The sequence below is a fragment of the Camellia sinensis genome, chromosome 11, assembly GCF_055761805.1.
Source record: "Camellia sinensis isolate YWXY chromosome 11, ASM5576180v1, whole genome shotgun sequence".
NCBI lineage: Eukaryota > Viridiplantae > Streptophyta > Magnoliopsida > Ericales > Theaceae > Camellia > Camellia sinensis.
This window is the reverse complement of record NC_138971.1, coordinates 43552876-43575751: the sequence shown is the minus strand read 5'-3', so window position 1 is coordinate 43575751 and position 22876 is coordinate 43552876.

The following is a 22876-nucleotide window of genomic DNA, read 5'->3' as shown; positions in this document are numbered from 1 at the left end:
TGTTGTGCTAGCTCGCTTATCCTACATCAAAAGAGTCGCCAAGTCATTGAATAATGTACCTTCTTTTTGCCCAATCCAAAAATTAGTCTCTACTAATGTTCTATTTTATGATTTTAGTGATTAATTATTTCATACAATTCCTTTTAAGCCTAAAACATTTACTACTTTAAAACTATGTGATTTTGAATAAAATAAATATCATTTATTTTAGATTAAAAGAAAAAAGCCATATCTTTTCCAAAAGAATGATTTTCCAAGAAAAAAAAAAGATTTTCAATATAATATGGCCATAAACTCAACCTAAAATAGATAATATTCATAAAAATCATTCAAAAATAACAATTTTGCAAGAAAAACATAGTAACTCGAATTATTGAACTATAATGCAACCAAGCCAGCACATATGCTGTGAAGGATAAGAAGAGATTTACCCGAATGCCCACTGTAACGCCCCCCAAAAAATAGACATTCTACTCCCGTATAATATTACTAACATGCGGAACACAACAACAATATGATTATACAACATCAACACGTGCCTCAGTACATTCTTTTAGTCCTATAATACAAATTCTTCTTAGAATGAATAAAATTGAACTGTTACAAGTTAATGCCTTAAAGGTTACAAATTTCCAAGGCCTTGTCCAGTTACAACAAATGAGTCACAACTCAATACAAAGAAACCAGTGGCTTAAATTAAAAACAAATAACCAAAGGAAAACAAATACATACAAGCCTCAAGTTCCAAGATCCTCCCAAGTCATCACCTTGGCGAAGACACACCGATTCGCCTAAAAGCGGTTTCCCTCGTAAGGTGAGCATGAAACCCAGTAGAAATAAACTTAATGACATGTATGAAGCTTAACAATGTCATAAGATGAATGCATGTGAACTGATATGATAAAACATGTATTTTCTCTCTTTCAAACAATGTAATGCGCGATTTCCAAAATATTTTTCCAAATGAACAATATTCTTTCAAAACAATCAAGTGATAAATATAATGAATAAATCTCTAGGGCTAGGTGTTCATAATAATAACTATACAAGTCACTATGTCATTTTTACCAGTACTAACCGAAAGGCTGGACACCTAACGCGCAAGTTTTAGGTCTTACACCTTGGACACACATGCCAACTTAATTATGTTTTAACACCCCCTTAGAGCTTCACCATTTTATTTATCCTTTCAATAATACAATACATGCATCTCAAAACAACAATATGTTTTCTAAAATATTGAAATCCCTAGTTACAAATCCATGATATGCACAATGCGATGTATGATTTGTAAACATTTATATTCCCTAATCCACATGCAGTTTCTACAAGAATCAAGACAACTCTCCACCGGTTGCCAAAAACAGTTATCTCTAATTAAAAGACAACAACAATAATAATACTTCAAAATCATAACCAAATCGGAATCCCAATGATTTATACAAAAGCTCATGATTTTTAAACAAAATTCATACTCCACATTAGTCTTGTGAATCTCAACCGAAAATATACAATTTTCCCAAAATTGTTCATATCATTTCCAACAAAACAACTATTTCAAAAGAGTAAATAATACTCGATATTTTTCTAATAATTCAAACATTTCTCAACCAAACCTCGTTTTAATTAAAATCCTACAACCATTCCAATTTCTTCTTTTTCCATAAAAAGAACACCCAAAACCCTAGTTTTTTATTAACTTTTGAGAAACCCTTTAAAACCCAATTTTCCTAAAAAACAGATAGCACAACAACCACTAGGTTACCAATCCCGAACCATAACCGAAAATAAGTCATTTTTCCTAAATTTGTACATCAATAAATATATATCCAAAACTACTTTTTCGAAAATCAATAACTAAGAAGGATAACAGATAACGAAACTAAACAACATACACACCATTAAGAAAATCCCTACCTCAACTCCGGAAGAGGAGAAAGCCCCAAAACTCAACGTCGACGAAAACATGATCTTTTCAGATTAAAACGAAGCTCTCACTGTAACCTAACTTTTCTCTAAAGGACAAAGGTGTAGAGATCAAGGGTAAGGGTGTATTTGAGGTTTAAAGGTGAGTTTTAGAGAGAAAGGAAGTAGATCTAGGTTTTTGAAATGTTTAGAGAGAGAGAGCGCGCGAGAGAGAGAGAGAGTGAGTGATTCAAAAAGTGACTTTTACAAACAGATATACATGTAGACCGCTCGAGCGACCAAAACACCGCTTGAGCAAACAGACAAAATGAGTGAGATTGCTCAAGCGAACAAAGATATTGCTCAAGCTCACAATGGCACCCTCCCAGAAGTTTTGCAGACAAAAGCCAACCGCTCGAGTGCAAGAAAGTTCGCTTGAGTGAACTAGCCAAATTCTGGGCAGCAACTCTTTTGAAAAATCCCAACCTACTCCAAACACAACTACAACACTCAAACAACCAAACTCAACAAGGGATAGAATGAATAAAGATATGAACAACCATTCAAGAATAGGAATCTTGGATCCAAAACAATAAATGGTTCGAGTCTATACTAGAATCGTTATACCCACTCAAGCGTCTTATATGCAAAACATAAAATAAACATGGCCCTAATGTGCTAGTATACATACAAAATATAAACCTAAGCCTCGATTTGAAGCTACTAGCATGATTCATGCACGAAATACAACATTTAATAAATAAAAAGGAAAAATATGCTGAATATTACATGATTCAAACTGGGCTTAATGCATGAATATTACATGATTATTCTATCCTAAACATGATGTTTATAGGGAATAAAAAAAATATGCAAGAAAATGCAGAAAACTTGAATAAAGTGATGGACTACATGATGATCATGCCATTTTAACACTCCTACATGATTACATATTGAAAAGCAAGAAAGAAAAGGTACTGAAATAAAGAGAGGAAGAGAGTTTACCAGCTAGTTTCAATGAGCAGAAGAAATGCGAAGAAAAACTGAATTTTTCATAGATTGAAAGCCTCCCTCAAGTTTAGGTACTGATTTAAGTCCAAGTTTCCAAGACTTAGGTTATTCTTTGATTGCATTTAGTTGATATTAGGTTAGAATTTTGGAGTTAAGAGTAAGAGGGTGGGAGGAGGCAATGTATTTACCCTCAAAAGCTCTCAATTTGCTCTACAAGTTCAACCTTTGTAAGAGGGGGGTGGGGTGCACTTTCATAGGCACAAAGAGCTTGGCAAACAAGCTAAGGGAGGCTCCTAGGGTTAGCCATCAATTTCATCCTAGTGCCTCCCTCCAAAGTCTGTTTAACAGTCTTGCAAAGTTTCCAATTCTAGAGGTCGAGAGAACGTAAGGTTGTGCATAGGAAGTCCGGCAGCACAAACCAGCTATGGCAGTACGAGGTATGTGTGGGAGCACGTGCAACCGAGGGTCCATGTATCAACTTGCATGCCTAGGTGTAGAATTGCATGATTTTGGCTACCTTGTGGCTTAAATAAGCCCAAATTGCCTCTTGATCAATGTTTTTAATAAAATCAGTCACTAATTTTGGGAAATGTTATTAATCAAGATATAATAGGGCTTTCTCTCTCTGTCTTTGCCTCTCTCTCTCTCTCTCCCTCTCTCGGGGTATGAAACTTAGATTTTGACAAAAAACGGGGTTCAAGGGTAGAACGATCATTTTTGTAAAAAGTCCATTTTTGGCCAAAACGGGGTAATATAGCAATTATAAGCAATCTCAAACATTCTAAAGATGGAGCAGTTACTATTTCATCATCGAGAGGCTTGCAAATATCCAAAATCTTAGAATTAGTCAAAATGGGGCGTCTACACTATGCACGATATTCACATTCACGATCATATTCATTGTCAATAAATATTTCTTAAGTTTAAGAATCTCTATACTTTTTAGGTTTGGATGGCGTATCACCGCCTCAATAATGGTTGTGTTGTTGATGAGTGAGGAGAGCTTCTTATTATTTTATGTGGTCATGGGCCTTATTTTGTTAGTTGAGAAATGTATGTTGTAAAGGGTTATACCCTCTTTTGTGATATAAGTCCTTGGGGTTTTTATATTGTATAATTTCAAAAAAAAAAAAAAATTGGATGAAATTTTTGTGGTTTGAGACTGGAGCACTTTAGCACCCTATGGTTCAAATATAGCCAGGTTGGCCCCTTATGGTTTTGGACTAATTTTCAATCTAACATCACTTTGGTGGAGTGATCAATCATTTGCCTAGACATTTGCTACTGCACACAAGGGTAGCAAAAACACCACCCTATGACTACTTCCAGAGTCCAAACTTACAATAAAAACTCCCAAATTCATTCATTTAAAGCTCAAAACAAATTTCTCACAGCAAAAACAACTGCAACAACAATAATTTAGATGAAGAAATCTAATCTCTAAGACAATAAGACCGTATCTATGACCAATCAAATAAGGATAAGTGCTTCGGTTTTAGACCTAGACTAATACATGCACTATTGATTCATATTGGTTAGAGTAAAAGTGATCTCTATTGGGACTATATCTTCATCCCATTGTTGTTTAAAGTTTTCAAGTGTTGATGACACGCCACGAGCCTGAGCAGGCGTGGACATTGGATGTGAGCTAAGAGATCTTTTCATGCTTTGCCTAGGGCCTTCTTTTTGTACAGATGTGTGACATATGTGTAAGGGCTAAGGCCCTGTTTTGATGATGTAGCCCACAAAATATATAAATACATTGTAACTATTATCATTATTCTGCAACATGTGGCATATTTAGGAACTCATGTAGAATTTGAATATGAAATACATGTTAGATATTGAGTCATGGAATGTAGGTTATAACAATGGAGAGGGCTGTTATGGGATTCCATTTGTTCTATTCCCCTTATTTTTTCCTATCTCCTAATATTTTTTATTATCACCATCTTGTTTATATTATTGTTTTAGGGTTCGGCAAAATTTGGAACGTAACTCTCTCTACACAGCCACAATATTCTTGAACACTCCTCAGAAACACACCAAATGCTTGTAGACAATAATGACAGTAGTGCTGATCAAGAGTAGTAGAGAGTGGTGCAAATGATTAAGCAAAGCAGTGCTACTAATTGAGAGAAAATGGAAAATGTAGAAGATGACATAAGAAAATAAAATAAAATATTTTAACTTCATAAAGGTTACTATTGGTATTTCTTGAAAAAAAATAATAAAAAAAATTGTTACTTACGTCATACACTCTGTTAGTTTGACTTAACGATTGATTAATGGATGTGGCCATTTATTATGTGACTGAAAACCTCAATGGATGGGATATCATTTCTTTAACGTGAGGAGAGAAATTATATTTTTAATAAGCCTCAGAGTCTGCATTTTTAATTTACCCAAAAATTTGAGATCAGTGGTAAATTTTACAAATATTAATATTTAAAGTCTCAAACTTTTTCTAATTTCACCATCCACTCCATTTTTTTGGAAAAGTATCGTGTACATCATTTTTTTAGATGGTTATCATGTATTTAATTTATGAAATTGGCACTAAAATATTCCAAACCAATGAGAAGTAATGAAAATATTAATTGCATGCCTTTAATCTATTTGAAATAAAACAAAATCTCTTGTAAATACACAATCACCTAAAAAGCGCATGCTTGATGTAATTTTAGATAGAATCAACTACAAATTTAAGTATTTATAGTCAAGATTTATCTTCCTTAAAAACTCACTACTATTTAATGTCTCATTTGTATATATTGTATCTCATGCATTCCCTATTGCTTTCTTCTATGTCTTAGGTTGGAGTCTCTCCAACCTATTTTGGTTTTGGTTGAGCTCACAATGATTGGGTTCACTTGTCTATGCCAATTTGGCTGGGATTGATTAGTGTGTCTATGATGCGTCATGCTCAACCCTCTTCTTTATTGATGTCAAACTTTCATTGTAATGTTTTGTCAGTGTTCATCAATAAAGTTTTCTTCTTACGAATCAAAAATACTGTATATCACGCCTATTGTAAATTTTACCTTCGAACCTAAAAGCGTTAACATCTATCTCTTTATTGTACGTTTAAATGATGAAGCTTGAAAGAAATTTTACAGATCAAAGGAAATGTTGTGAGGAAGAAGAAGATGATGAAGGTGGTGGTGGTGAAGCCACTGAATCATGACTTAGCAGATAAGCCAATTACCAGAAAACCGTTCATTTCCAGGTGATTTAGGTTTCAGTCATGAGTTATACTTTGTTGATAGATGAAAATCTATATTTTAGCATTTCTGGAAAATAGGGTTAGATATTAATTTTCATTTTTCCATTCAATTATAACTGTGTTTTCTTTCTGCCCTCTTAATTTTCAGTAGCATACTCTTGTACAAAATCCTTGATTTGTGCTTAATTTTTTTAAGGAAATTTTTTCTGCATAAAAGTATAGTAGACTAAGGGGTGGTTTGGGATGATTTTAAATAAGTGCATTTTTTGAATTTTATATATAAAAAAATTGTGTAGAAAAGTAGAGAGAGTGGGTAGAAAAATAGAAAGAAGATGTTGATTGATGTGACCTAAATGAATGTATGTATGCAAAAATAGTGCACTTTTTAGTGCATGCCAAACCCCTACTAAATCCTACAAAAGATTCTTTAATCTATTAAGTCCTATGCTCTTTCCCATGACCGAAATCTATTAACAATCTAAATGATTTGTTATATAGTTTACTCTCTCTCTCTCTCTCCCTCTCTCTTTCAAGACTTTTGAATTTCATAACTTCCGTTCTACATTTGTTTTCATAAAAATTATATTTTTGGAACCTATTTGAGGAGAATTATCAAATAAGATACATATTCAATACAAAACTTTGATGAAAAAAAAATTAAAAATGTCATAGTAGAAACTTCAAAATTTCATAGTGTTTAGAAATTAAAACAATTCTCAATTTTCAAATATACCAATAGGTTTTGTACAAGAATTGTGAAATTTCACATTTTCTGGGGAGAAATTTTGAATTTTCATAGTTTCTCAAACAAAAACTTTGAAATTTTGTGGGTCTAATTTTTTTCTTTTTCAGTTTTCACAAACTATCATATTTTTTTTACAATTGTGAAACTTCTGAGTTTGCAATTTCTCAAACACAGCAAACGAGAAATTCATCATTTTTTCTATACAATGGATAAGAAATTTTACACTTTCTCAAGGATAGAAAATGAGAAATTTGCTTTAGCACCCAAGGGTTTTTATTTACTTTTATTATTATTTTTACATAATTTAATATTGAAAATGTTGAGCATGTTTGATAGATCTAAATATGTGATTCTAAAAATACAGATTTGATTAAAAAAAATGCAATAAAAATTATGACATTTAAAAATTTGAAACCAAAAAAAGAAAAAAAAAATTAAAAATGAATAAGAACTAATTTGATAGCTCAGCAATGCCATCAACGTGAGTGACGTTGTTAAACACGAACTTAATCCTCTCACTACTAAGTGACAAATCCATCTTAATCTTCATCAACATTTTCCAAACATTATACGATCTAAAAAAAACTAAAATCAATGAGATCTCTTAGATATATACTTCCAACGATTGATATATGTACATTAAACCAGCTATTTTTTTTTTTCGATTGATCATCAACAAACTGGTAGTCTAAACACTATGGTTTGATACCAATGGATTAATCTATTGCCCAAAAGTACTTGCACATTACTAGGATGTTAGGAATTTGATTTTTTCTACTTACTAATGGGCATTTTCCTTATGTATTTCTTTGTGGTCTTTCTTAGGTTGTTTGGTATGTTATGTGGTTATAGTCACTAGCGGAGCCAAGAAATTAAGGTAGAGGGGGCACTTTATAATTTTAATTTTTTTAGGTGATCAACAATAAAATAATAATAATTTTATGAGCTAAATTTAAGCATAAAAATTTAATTATTATTATTAATAGCAACTAATCAAAATTCTATAATAATGTGGAATAACTCGGACACAAAAGTGATGTAAGTATACAATTTTAGCACAAAAAGTTACAAATTAAAATTTTTAATTTTAGAAAATAGAAGAAAATCATTTATAGCACAAACCATTATAAAATTTCTATAATTTTTATTTGATAGAAAAATATTAGAGAGATAGTATTGATGTAAGGCCCCAAAATTTGTGCGAAATAATAATAATACGATAACTATGGTTCCTGGATAACCCGAAATGGATCCCCAACATCTGCATTACATGATCATGAGATTCATTCAAAATGATTCCACATGTGAGTATACATACATTCAATGCTTCCTAGTACATGAATCTATAACATGTAGAACATCAAATCAAAAGATAAGTAAATGCCCTCAAGGGTTTACAAATTCCAAGGCTTAAGTCCGGTTACACAAAAATGATTTCTCGAACTTGTATAGTTATAGCCCTTGGCTAGCAAAACATACCACAACAAAATAAGAGTCATATGCTTTCAATAAATACGTCCACGCCCTAATTTAGTGGATTCGTCACGTCTTTTCCTGCACCAAAATCCCATAGGGGTGAGTACAATGCCCAGTAGAAAATTCTTAACAAAGTATATACATTTTATACAAGCTTCACGAAATGAAATGCACATGCCATGCTATGCTTTTTGAAAGAAAATCACATTTTTCGTCCTTTGAAAAACCATAATGCTCAATGACAACTTGAAATCTCAACAATTCAAAAATCATCAATTTAGTTCAAGGGGCTGTAGATACGACTCTGGTAATCCCTAGGTTGGTGTCTACAAGTAGGCATAACTAGTACTACCAAAACCCCACTTTACTGGTTGCTAACCGGAAGGGAAGTGGTACCTCATCCGCCCGTGTTTTCGGTCTTTCACCCCGGACACTCAGGCCATCTTAATCAATTTCATCTACACCCCCTATTCGGACTTACCAACGTATTTATCCCAATACAAAATCCATGAAAACTTATTTCAAAACATTCTTTTCTTAATGTAAAAGTTTTCAAAATCCAATAATCAAAATTTATCATAACCAATGAATTGAGATGAAAATGCAACAATTTATCAATGCCACATAACATTTCCCTAATTTTAATTATCTCGTACAATAATTCAAAAATAATCAAAATTATCCTTTCTACTTTCAATGCCATTCCACAAAATAGTCACATATTCATTTAAATCCATCAATGAGTAACAACATTCCCATACTTTGTGCATTCCCAACAATTAAGTCATCACATGACTATACCAACATTTGAACAACAACTTCCAAGATCAAAAATTCTCATATTCTATGAAATTCGTCATTTATATATAAAAATATGAAATCCTTCAATTATTCATTCATTTTGGCCCAAAAGAAATGTAATAGTAACAATAACATCCATAGATTCTCTACATCTTTTAAAACCCCCAAATTTCTAGCTTTTCTCACCACAACTACACACACCCAAATCATTTGAAAAAATTTCTTCAAAACATCTTTTTCTCAATCCAAGTTGTTCAAAGCCCTCAAGAAATTATTTGTAAAAGAAACAAGAAGCAAATCCACTCTCAAACCACTCACATTCTTGAGCTAACAATAAAGTTTCAATATTAACAAGGAAATTTTGAAAATCAACAAAATCTTGCACAAATATATATATATATATATATATATATATATATATATATATATATATATATATATATATATATATATAATTCTAAGAAAAATCCCTACTTCAAGTTTTGGAGGAGAAAAGAGATGAATGTCCCAAATCCAAATGTGACAAGACTTGATCTTCACCGTACACAACGAAACCCTCGTGAAATTAACCAATTTTATTGAAGGATGTTGGGTCAAAAATCCAATGGATGTAAAGAAATCAAGGACTTGATCTTGTTTGGTGTTGGAAATGTAGAGAGATGGTAGAGAAAATGGTTTTCAGAGAGAGAGATATAATAAAAAAGTGAGATACACTCATCCCAAATAGAAGAAAAGTTGATTTTTCTCGGACTCAGCGACTCTCGCACGTACGGCACCCATCCCAGCACGTGCGGCGCCTCCTTTCCGCACCTCCATCCGCACCTGCATATAATGTAGAATGTGCCCAGGCGGCTTCCACGTGCGGCCTCACCTCCTGCATGTGTGGCCCCGCTCTGCACGTGCAGCCCAGGCTCCCGTACGTGCAGTTCAGCCTCCCAATCTGAAATCATCCCAACACGACTCAGAACACCCCGGATCCGACCCCGTACCTTCCGAAACGTGTGAAACTTGACATGGAAATAAAAAGGGCAAGGATTTTTGGAAAAAGTTTTCAAATTCAATACCAAAACTATTAATCGAGGCTCCTAGTAAGACCCGACACTCTAACAAAAGTAAATCCAACATAACTCCAAGAGAATATAACGAATGACGTACCCGGTCATCATAACCTCTCCACCATAGGAAATTTCGTCCCCAAAATTTAAATCAAACTACTCAATCAATATTCACCATTATCATCATGGCTACCTCATTAACAACTGTCCAAAATAAGCATAAGCATGACGCTCTCTAACAAAATAATGACAATTCATAGTAACCTCATGCCTTAAAATAACAACACACATAACAACACATGATTTACAACTTCGATACATTTCCCTCAAAACACTAGGAAATATTATAAATTAAACAATTAAGCATTTTCAAACAAATCTGGATACTTGGAGCAGACTTCCGCCTACCGTTCCCAAGTCGTTTCTTTAATCCCGTGGTGTCTCCTCAACATCTTGACTAAAGGTATAGTTTTTCCACGTTGCACTTGCTCTTGGGCATCTAATATTTGAACCGGCTACTCTTCGTAAGAGGCATCCTCATCTATCTCCAAATTCCTAATCAAGCACATGAGAAAGGTCGGGCTCGTACTTCCTAAGCATAGATACATGAAACACATTGTGAACCCTCGAAAGTTATTACGGTAAGGCTAACCGATGTGCCACTTCTCCAATTCGCTCCAATATCTCGAAAGGTCCAATGAACCTCGGAGACAATTTACCATTTTTACCGAATCTCATCAAATCCCACGTTCATGAAATTTTACGGAACACATGGTCACCAACTTCGAAAGATAACGGTCGTCTCATCTTATCGGCATAACTCTTTTGTCGACTTCGAGCCGTAGCTAACCTCTTTCAAATGACAGCAACTTTTTCGGTTGTCTCTTTAACAATTTCTGGACCCAACAACGGTGTATCACCTACCTCGGCCCAACAAATCGGTGATCAACAAGGTCGGCCATACAAGGCCTCAAATGGTGCCATCTATTGCTAACTTGATAACTATTGTTGTAAGCAAACTCGATCAAAGGTAAGTGCCTCTCCCATGACCCTTTGAAATCAAGGACGCAAGCTCTATTCATGTCCTCCAAATTTGAATGGTGTGCTCAGACTGCCCATCGGTTTGAGGCTGGTAAGTGGTGCTAAAGGTCAACTTACTTCCCAATGCCTCTTGAAGGCTTTGCCACAACCGGGCAGTAAAACGAGGATCCCTATCCGATACAATGGTTATCGGAACCCCATGAAGTCGAACTATCTCTCTAATGTACAACTCTGCCAAGTGCTCAACTTATCAACAATCACCCAAACGACATCATTGCCTTGTTGCGTTCTAGGAAGCCCAACTACAAAATCCATAGTGACATGCTCCCATTTCCACTCGGCTATCAATAAGGGTTGTAGCAAACCTGCTGGTCTATGGTGTTTGGCCTTCACTTGTTGACAAGTAAGGCACTTCGATACAAATAAAGTGATATCCCGCTTCATACCCCTTCACAAAAATTGGCGACTAAGATCATGATACATTTTGGTGCCTCCCGGATGTACCGCAAGGCATGAGGGATGGAACTCCCGAAGTACATCCTCTCTATAGGATTCTGGTACAAACAAACGGTCTAGATAGCGTACACTCAGATCCAAGTGAATGTTCAAACCCTTCTCTTCCTTCCTGTTAGAAATTCTATCACGGATTGACTCCACTTCACGGTCCCTCGTTGTGCCTCTATGACCTTACTAATCAAGGTAGGTTGAGCACTCAATGTAAACAAAGTAACACTATCGCCGGACTCACCCAAGTGCAAATCAAACTTGCCAAGATCACCTAGCATAACCCATTCCCGAATGGCCACACTTGCCAAACTATTCATGGATTTCCGACTTAAGGCATCGGCCACTACATTGGCCTTCCCCGGATGATAGTGCAATTCAAAATCATAATCTTCCATAAATTCCATCCACCTTCGTTGATGTAGATTCAAGTCTTTTTGGGAAAAAAAATACTTTAGGCTCTTATGATCTGAGAAAATCTCAAACTTCTCGCCATACAAATAATGCCTCCAAATTTTCAAGGTAAAAATTACCGTCGCTAATTCCAAATCATGGGTGAAGTTGTTCTTCTCGTGAGTTTTTAATTGTCATGAATCGTAGGCCACGACCTTTCCCCCTTGCATCGAGGACACAACCAAGCCCATCTCAGGATGCATCACAATAGACGGTGTAACCAAACCTCTTTCCAGAATTATTAGAACCGGTGCAGTGATCAATCTACTCTTAAGTTCTTGGAATGACTTTTCACAATCTTGGCTCTACATAAACTTGACACCCTTCCTTGTCAACGTAGTCAAGGGTGTAGCTAACCTAGAGAAGTCCCTTACAAAATGACGATAATACCCAGCTAATCCCAAGAAATTCTGGATCTCAAAAAAAAAATTTCAGTTGTTCCCAATCCTGCACGGCATCTATCTTCAAAGACTCTACAGTTACTCCTTCCCTCGACACCGCATGCCCCAAAAACTTCACCTCGGTCAACCAAAACTCACATTTCTCAAATTTGGGATACAATCGATGCTCCTTAAGTAAATCAAGCACTACTTGCAAGTGAGCCTCGTATTCCTCCTCGGAGGTTGAATAAATTAAGATGTCGTCCACAAAGACGACCACGAAACGATCCAAGTACTCTCGAAAAATTTGGTTCATCAAACCCATAAAGGAAGCTGGTTCATTGGTCAATCCGAAAGGCATTACAAGGAATTCATAGTGGCCATAACGCGTACGAAAGGCCATTTTCTTGATGTCGTCCCCCCGGACTCTCAATTGAAGGTGCCCTGACCTCAAATCTATCTTCAAGAAGCAGCGAGACCCTTTAAGTTGGTCAAACAAATCATCTATTCTGTATAGAGGATACTTGTTCTTAATGGTAACCTGGTTCAACTTACGATAATCAATACATAACCGCAATGATCCATCCTTCTTCTTCATAAAGAGTGCCGACGCTCCCCAAGGCGATGTACTAGGGCGAATGAAGCCCTTGTCTAAAAGCTCTTGGAGTTGAATCTTTAACTCATGTAATTCAGCGGGTGCAAATCTATATGGTGCCATGGAAATAGGTGTTGTGTCAGGCACAAGTCAATGGAGAACTCGATCTCCCAGTGGGGTGGTAAACTAGTAAGATCCTCAGGAAAGACATTCGGGTATTCACAAACTACCCTTGGCAATTCAACATGGGCCCCGTCACTCTCACTATCCAAGAGAGTTTCAAGAAGGTCACTAAGCTTGCTCCTACCACGAGGGTCAAAAACTAGTGACAAGACCCTATCAACTCGGTCCCCAAGAAAATAAAAGCAATCACCACTCGAGGTGCACACTGTAACTCTCGACGATAACAATCAATCACAGCTCGGTATGAAGATAACCAGTCCATGCGTAAAATGACATCAAAACTCGACATGTCTAGCAACACAAAGGCAAATAGAAGTCGGCGCCCGGCAACCTCTATCTCACAACCACGACATCCCCGGTCTAAATCAACCGTACCCCCCAACTGGTGGCTCTACTTTGAGTGAAGACGCTAACCGTGCCACCTCTAACCGTAATGCAGAAGCAAATGCAGTAGATATAAATGAATGAGACGTACCCGTATCTAACAACACATATGCCAAAGAATTACACACAACAAAAATACCTCTCATAATTGAGGATCCTAGTAACAACTCTGGCGCGGTAATAGCATACACGTGCCCCTGTGGCCTCTAATCAACCTATTCATCTCTCGGAGCATAGGCCTGCTGCACTGACTTAGCCGAAGCGGCTCCCTAATTAGCTCGTGGGGTCTGAACTGAGTGAATCTGCTGGTGACTTTGAGTCTACCAAGATCCTGAAGCGCTAGATGCGTTTCCCAACTACAGAAAAACTCTCTTCATGTGCCCTGACTAACCGCACTGAAAACAAGAAAGTCCTTGCTCTGTATTTTGGGACTGACCCTGAGATCGATGTGGTGGTGGTGGTGGTAACACCTGTTGTCCTCTCCCCTTCTATGGGCATGAAAAGGCTTTGTGACCCAGTTAGCCACATTTGAAACATGAAAAACCACTCAGTGCACTATTTCCTGAGCCTGCACTAGACAAAAGAAAAGTGGATCTAGACTGTTGTGGTTGGGACTGGGATGAAAAGGTGCTCCTGCTCTTCTTGTTAGGTCTAAAGTCTCCCTGTGACTCCTAGCCCCTAGGCCTCAAACCCTGGAGTCTTTCATCCTCGGCCTACACCGTAATCTCCACATGTGCCGCCACCTCCACGAGGCGGTCATAGTTCCGGATCATGTTTCTGGCAACCTTAAACAAAATCTTGGTTCTCAACCTCTTCTTAAACTTTATACAACGGCACTTTCGTTGTTACCAACTCTGGTGCAAACCGGGACAAACTAGTGAAGGCCACCTCAAACTCGGCCACAAACATATTAAGTTGCTTGAGGTCTTGAAACTCTTCCCTCAACCTCTTCCTAGCAGTGGGAGGTAGGTACTTGTCTTGGAATGCAGCCACAAAGGCTTCCTACGTCAGCTCCACTCTACCCTTGGCATACTTCCACCATTGGCATGCAACCCCCTTGAGGTAGTAACTCGCTAGAGTCACCCTTAGCTCATTATCTTCAATGTAAAGCATTTCGAGTCTTCACCGTTTACTGAAGCCACTCATCCGCTTTCTTAGGCTCGGGATCACCATGAAACTCATCCAGTTTGGCCCGTAAAAATTCTCTAGGAAGGAAACTCGCCCTTGTCACTACGGCGTTCTCTCAAGCTTGGTTCTCCACCCTCAACATATTCATCAATTCCCTCAAAGCCCCCGTCATTTCCCGGGCTAGAGCCCCCATTGCAGTTTGACCCGCTTGTTCCGAAATTCCTGCTTGCCCCGCTTGCTCGGCCATGTTAGCTTGGCCCGCTTGCCCAGTCACATTAGCTTGGCCGAACCCTTTCTCTTGCACCGGAGCCTCATGGACCGGTACTTCATGTACACCTCAATGAGCCCTACCATGCCTCCCACCTTTACTACCATGAGCTTGGCCCCTTCCTGACATCCTAATTAAGGAACAAGGTAAACAATTTAGCACATAATCCCAATTGTGCTCGCAACTTGCCTCACACGTTTGACTACAACAATTTTATGTATTTCTCTACCATAGAAACAATTTAATTTCACTCCACATAAGCACTTAATCATGTAAACACATACGGATTATTCTTTTACGATGAAATTTGTCCGAAGAAAAACCAAGAACTCTTAGTAGAACGATATTGATCAAGTACCCTTCTAATGAGACCTCAAGGAATTTAATAGATACAAACAACATCCCCAAAGTCCAATCCCATACCCATCTAGTCATATAAACATGTTATCACATAGTCGCAAAATACAAAACATCCCCTAATCATGCCAAATGAACCCATTGTGGTAAAACAACCGCTTCCCACGAGCCCCAAGTATTGAAACTCGGTAGCCCTGATACTAACTTGTAACGCTCCAAAATTTGTGCGAAATAATAATGATACGATAACTATGGATCTTGGATAACACGAAATAGATCCCCTACATCTGCATTACATGATCATGAGATTCATACAAAATGATTCCACAGGCGAGTATACATTCAATACTTCCTCGTACATGAACCTATAGCATGTAAAACATCCAATCAAATGCCCTCAAGCCCGGATACACAAAAATGGTTTCTCGAACCGGTACAGTTATAGCCCTTGGCTAGCAAAACATACCACAACAAAATAAGAGTCATATGCTCTCAATAAATATATCCACGCCCTAATTTGGTGGGTTCGTCACGTCCTTTCCGGCACCAAAATCCATAGGGGTGAGCACAAGGCTCAGTAGAAAATTCTTAACAAAGTATATACATTTTATACAAGCTTCACAAAAATGAAATGCACATGCCATGATATGCTTCTTGAAAGAAAATCACATTTTTCGTCCTTTGAAAAAACATAATGCTCAATGACAACTTAAAATCTCAACAATTCAAAAATCATCAATTTAGTTCAAGGGGCTGTAAATACAACTTAGGTAAGCCCTAGGTTGGTGTCTGCAAATAGGCATAACTAGTACTACCAAAACCCCACTTTACTGGTTGTTAACCGAAAGGGAAGTTGTGATACCCCTATTCCGTAATATGCTAATTGGTCCTTAATTTAAATATGATTATGTGTTTGATATGATTTTGTGTGCCAATTATGTGAGAATATGTGGTTTTAAATTTCTATTTGTTCACTGTAGGAATATCTGTTTGATTTTACCGCTTCAAGAATTAAATTGAAGGCCTTATCGGCCACGGAACCCGAAATTGATTATGCCATTGTGATTGGCATAGTTTTTTAGAGCCTATGGTGAAATTTAATTAGAAATTGATTCTAGTCAGATTAAATCGATTAAATTGTTGAATTAGAGCCCAACTGCTTTATTATTTTAATATTGGCCTTAGTGGATTTTGTTGTCAAGGCTTTAAAACAGTCAATCTCTTCCTCCCTAGCCTCATTTTGACTGATGATAAACTCAAAGAAGAGAAGAGAGGGTCGGTTGGAGGAAGAGAGCGAGTAGGAGATTGAGGGTTTGGCCTAAAGCTTGGAAGTTTTGGAGATTTAGCTCAAGAATTGACTAGGGCTTAGAAGATCAAAGCTTCTAGGTGAGTAATTCTTGGATTATAGTTTGTAATTTTGTGTGTTCAACCTAATTTGGTGATCAAGAGTGAGATTGAAATGGAAATTGTGTTGGATTTGTTGAATTGAAGCTTAATATGTGCATGCATGTAAAGACTTACTTTGAAATTGCATGTTTGAACACAATTGTGTATAATCCATGTGAAATGTTAAAGGAAACTCATGTTTTGATCACCATTTGTGTTATTTAAGTTGAGAATGTGGCTAATTCATCACATGTATGTACAACTTGAGAAGATATGAGCTTGAATGCATGAGTTTGTTATGTTGGTGTTGAGTTTGGCATATTTTGGAACATGCATGTAGATAAATCAAGAAATTGAGCCTCATAATGTTATAATCTTGCATTGGTGCCATGTTAGTATGATTATATTTGAGATTTGGGCCATTGCATGCAAGTAATGTAGCTGGAAAATCGATTTGGAGCTCAAGAACACAACCTGGAATTTCTAGAATTTTGACTTCTGCTCGAGCAGGGGGAAGGGCCGCTCAAGCAGAGAAATCGTGCTCCCAGAACTTATTGCAGAGTTGGATATACGCTCGAGCAGGATATCTCTCGCTTGAGCGGGGAGTTTTTGTAGACAGGCCTTCCGCTCGAGCGCCCTAACTCACGCTCAAGCTTAATTTTGAAGTAACCAGTACTTTTGAAGGCCTCTTGGGTTCGCTCGAGCGGGGAAGTCCACGCTCGAGCGGGGACCCTGTTCTCTGAAATTTTGTATGCTCGTTCTGTGTTTCGTTTTCCGTTCTCTTTCACTTGTAAGCACTCTTAGGCATATGTTAAGCATTGTAAATGAGTTAATGAGATAAGAATAAAGCCTAAAGAGGAATATGTGAATCAAAAAACGGATTGAACTGTTAGTGACCCCTTTTGTGCTCATGAAATGTGTAGGGTCAGGCTCCAGGGCAAATCCACAAGCCGATCACTGTGAGTAATATCGATATTTGAAAGCTTAGCAATGTTCAACTGTTTATTCCCTTATAAGCTTTATGAGTTGCTAATTGGGATTGTGGACAAAAGTCTGACATGAATGAATGAATGGACCGAAGGTCGTTTCGATATGAATAAATGGACCTTAGGTCGTTTTGATAGAAATAAATGGACCTAAGGTCGTTTTGACATAAATGAGTGGGCCGAAGGCCGTTTTGACACGAATGTATGGGCCGAAGGCCGTTTTGACGTAAACGAATGGACCGAAGGTCGTTTTGACAGAAATGAATGGACCGAAGGTCGTTTTGATAGAAATGAGTGGACCGAAGGTCGTTTGGACATGTATGAATGGACCTAAGGTCGTTTTGACATGAATGAGTGGGCCGAAGGCCATTTTGACACGAATGTATGGGCCGAAGGTCGCTTTGACGTAAACGAATAGGCCGAAGGCCATTTTGATAGAAATGAATGGGCCGAAGGCCGTTTTGACATAAATGAATGGGTCGAAGGCCGTTTTGACATGAATGGAAATTTGAATGGGCCAAAGGCTAGAATGTTTGGAACTACAGTCACTTGATTTGAATTTCATATAGTTATATATCTATTAAATAGAAATATGAATTGGGCCCAAGGCCATTTGGAACGTGTTGTTCTACATTGTTATGTAACTTCTGTATTTGATTTGATATTATTCACTGGGCTTTCACTCACTCTCATTCATGTGTTTGTAGGTGAGCCAAGAGCAGTCCAGACTCAGCCTTAGTGAAGTCTGTATGGAACAACTAAGGTTTTGAGAGAGTCAGCCCTTGTGTCTCACGCATGAGACCCGTCTTCGCCCTTTTGTTATGTATTTACATTTTGTCAGGTTGGCGAAGTTTTGAATACGTCTGTATATAGTTTTCATGGGTTGACTTAGTTTGGATGATCCTGTCTGTATAGAATCTTATGTCATTATACTTTCTGTTGTGAGTTATTAACATATGTACATACGGAATGTTATGGTGTGCATATAAGCACGGCTCTATGGACAAAGTTTTAAATTTGCTTCCGTTTGGCCCCTTTTACTCTGATGAGTCTTGTCTTATTTGGTTTGAGGCCGTAGGTAATCTCGTGATTACTGGCCGGTTATGGCCTTAACCCATAGGGGCGGGTTCGGGTCATGACAGAAGTGGTACCTCATCCGCTTGTGTTTTCGGTCTTTCACCCCGGACACTCAGGCCATCTTAATCAATTTCATTTACACCCTCTATTCGGACTTACGAACGTATTTATCCCAACGCAAAATCCATGAAAACTTATTTCAAAAACGTTCTTTTCTCAATTTAAAAGTTTTCAAAATCCAATAATCAAAATTTATCATAACCAATGAATTGAAATGAAAATGCAATAATCAATGCCACATAACGTTTCCCTAATTTCAATTATCTCATACAATAATTCAAAAATAATCAAAATTCTCCATTCTCCTTTCAATGCCGTTCCACAAAATAGTCACATAGTCATTTAAATCCATCAATGAGTAACAACATTCCCATACTTTGTGCATTCCCAATAATTTAGTCATCACAAGACTATACCAACATTTGAACAACAACTTCCAAGATAAAAAATTCTCATATTCTATGAAATTCGTCATTTATATATAAAAATATGAAATCCTTCAATTATTCATTCATTTTGGCACAAAAGAAATTTAATAGTAACAATAACATCTATAGATTCTCTACATCTTTTAAAACCCCCAAATTTTTAGGTTTTCTCACCACAACTACACACACCCAAATCATTTGAAAGAATTTCTTCAAAACATCTTTTTCTCAATCCAAGTTGTTCAAAGCCCTCAAGAAATTATTTTTAAAAGAAACAAGAAGCAAATCCGCTCTCAAACCACTCACATTCTTGAGCTAACAATAAAGTTTCAATATTAACAAGGAAATTAACAAAATCTTGCAAAAATATATATATAACTTTAAGAAAAATCCCTACTTCAAGTTTTGGAGGAGAAAAGAGATGAATGTCCCAAATCCAAATGTGATGAGACCCGATCTTCACCGCACACAACGAAGCCCTCGTGAAATTAACCAACTGTAATGAAGGATGTTAGGTCAAAAATTCAATGGATTTGAAGAAATCAAAGATTTGATCTTGTTTGGTGTAGGAAATTTAGAGAAAAGGGTTTTTAGAGAGTGAGAGAGAGATATAATGAAAAAGTGAGATACACTCATCCCAAAGAGAAGAAAATAAGATTTTTCTTGGACTCAACGACTCCCGCATGTGCAGCATCCATCCCCGCACGTGCGCCGCCTTGTCTCCTCACCTCTCTCCGTAGCTGCATATAATGCAGAATGTGCCCAAGCAGCTTCCCTCTTCACCGCACGTGCAGCCTCACCTCCCGCACGTGCAGCCTAGGCTCCCGGACATGCAGTTCAGCCTCCTAGTTCGATATCATCCCAGCATGACTCGGAACACCCCGAATCCGACCCCGTACCTTCCAAAACGTGTGAAACTTGAAATGGAAATAAACAAGGGCAAGGATTTTTTAGAAAAGTTTTCAAATATAATAACCAAAACTATTAATCGAGGCTCTCAGTTAGACTCGACACTCTATGAAAGTAAATCCAACATAACTCCAAGAGAACATAACGAATGACGTACCCGATCATCACAACCTCCGCACCGTAGGAAATTTTGCCTCTGAAATTTAAATCAAACTACTCAATCAATATTCACCATTATCATTATGGCTACCTCATTAACAACAACTGTCCATAATAAGCATAAGCATGATGCTCTCCAACAAAATAATGACAATTCATAGTAACCTCATGCCTTAAAATAACAACACACATAACAACACATGATTTACAACTTCTATACATTTCTCTCAAACACTGGGGAATATTATAAATTAAACAATTAAGCATTTTCAAACAAATCTAGATACTTGGAGCGGACTTCCGCCTTCCGCCACTGGTTATAGCTATGTGTTAGACTTTCTTTCATAGTTGAATATATAGTTTGATGTAATTCTAATGAGGACTATTATATATTATCAGATCTTTTTTTTCACCGTTTCATATCATCAGGATACATGGTATGATATTATTTTCTTTCCATTTTTCCTTGATAATTATTTTTAAATAAAAAAACCATCCTTGTTTCCTAAAATAGTCTAATATTGACAACAAAAAAAAGAAAAAAAAAAGTAAATAACTTATTATTGTTGTTAGTATTTTTTTTCTTCGTTGTAACTATCCTGACCTTAGCCCATGCCAATAGATTTCAGGTCACCACTCCATTGAAGTATTAATGGATCATTTGTAGGAAACCTTTCACTCCGAGTATATGTAATTTACAGAATATTAAACACAGAAATAACATACAAACAGAATAATACACAGAAACAGATCAAGTAGTTTTTCCCTTAACAGAATAATAAATAAAATACAGAACTTACAACTTTCTTGAAAAATCAAACTAAGAACAAATTTGTGATTGAGGCCGGTGTATGGACACTGTGTCTTTAAGACAGAAATTCGTCCTCTCCTAGGTGCTCGAGAATGATGGACGTCCTGCCTCCAGGATTCAACAATCACCCCAAACAAATGCAGCACTGCAACCTTGTTTGTACAGCGAACCAGAATGTTTTATTTTCTGAACTCTCACAAGATGCAAAAATGAAGAATGAATGAAGCAGAGATCGGAGAAGACTGATTACGGAAGGGAAAAAAACATTGTACATCTTGGAATGGAGGATTGCTATAAATAACGGCAGTGAAGTGCCATTTCCGGAACAGACAAAAACGTTTTGAAGAACAGTCGCGACTGGTCGGATTTTGAGAAGGATCATAACTGAAAATTTTGAATTCAAAATTTCGATATTTGTAATTTTCCCGCAGAATTTATTTGAAACATTTCAAATAATTTTGGAGCAAAAACAAAGGACGGGTTAAACCCACACCCGCGCCCGCCCCGGTCGGGCCGGACGGACGGCGGCGGCGGCGCGCGCGTGTGGTGATGGTTTTGGGTTTGTCCATAACTCCTCCTCCTACAAAACTTGGGTACCCCTTGGGGCCCAACCCAAGGTCTCCAACTTAGAGCTTATAAACACTTTGAAACTATTCTAAGTTTCCTATGTGGGACAAGGTTTTAGATACCAACTCAAGGGAACCACACAAAACATTTCATGTTTATGAGGCTCACTACGGTATCAATTTCTCATTCACTCGTAAATGGTTTCGACCACCTGAGTATATATTCTTGTTCACCACATGGCAAGGAACGTGTTGCCACTCGGACCCATCCAAATCGAGGTATGAGACCTATATTAAAAGCTCAAATTTACCGGAAATTAATGGTGAAATCCATTTCTCTAACAATCCCCCACATGAATGAAATTGAAAACGAAAATGCAACAACATGCAGACACTGAGAGTACAAAACTGAAAATATCCTGCACAGGATAGGTAGCTTTTGACTTTGAACCTTCCTTTGTGAAAGACGATCGGGTTTACTGGCTGATTAGTGAACATGATGTCTTGAACTATTCTGCCATTGGTGTAAACCGAGACAACAGTCTGTCACACAGTTTTATTTTCTTACACAATCTGGTTCTATCGGTTGTGCCCATTTTGGCCCTGGACAATACCTGGTTTTCCTGAGTGCTCTAGAGAATTCAGCCTTTTATCAATTCTCATTGAACCGGCCCAGTTCACACTCATATAGGTGATTTTCATTAAGAGTATTCTGCTATACCCCACTTGGATTTCCAAGTTATGAATATCATTAAAAGCAAAGCTTAACCTGATTAGCGCTGCAGACATCACTATGTCATCATAGGAAAGGGTAGGAAAAAATTTTCCCTTAGTGATCCTAATGAGTCACACATAATTCGGTTGTCCCTTTGAACCTAGATTTTGGGATCTCCAGTCAGCTAGGTTGGGTTGCCATTAAAGTGACTCTTTAGTTAAAAAGGCTTTAATCCCATTCCCCTCGATGATGTTAAAACTTGCTCTC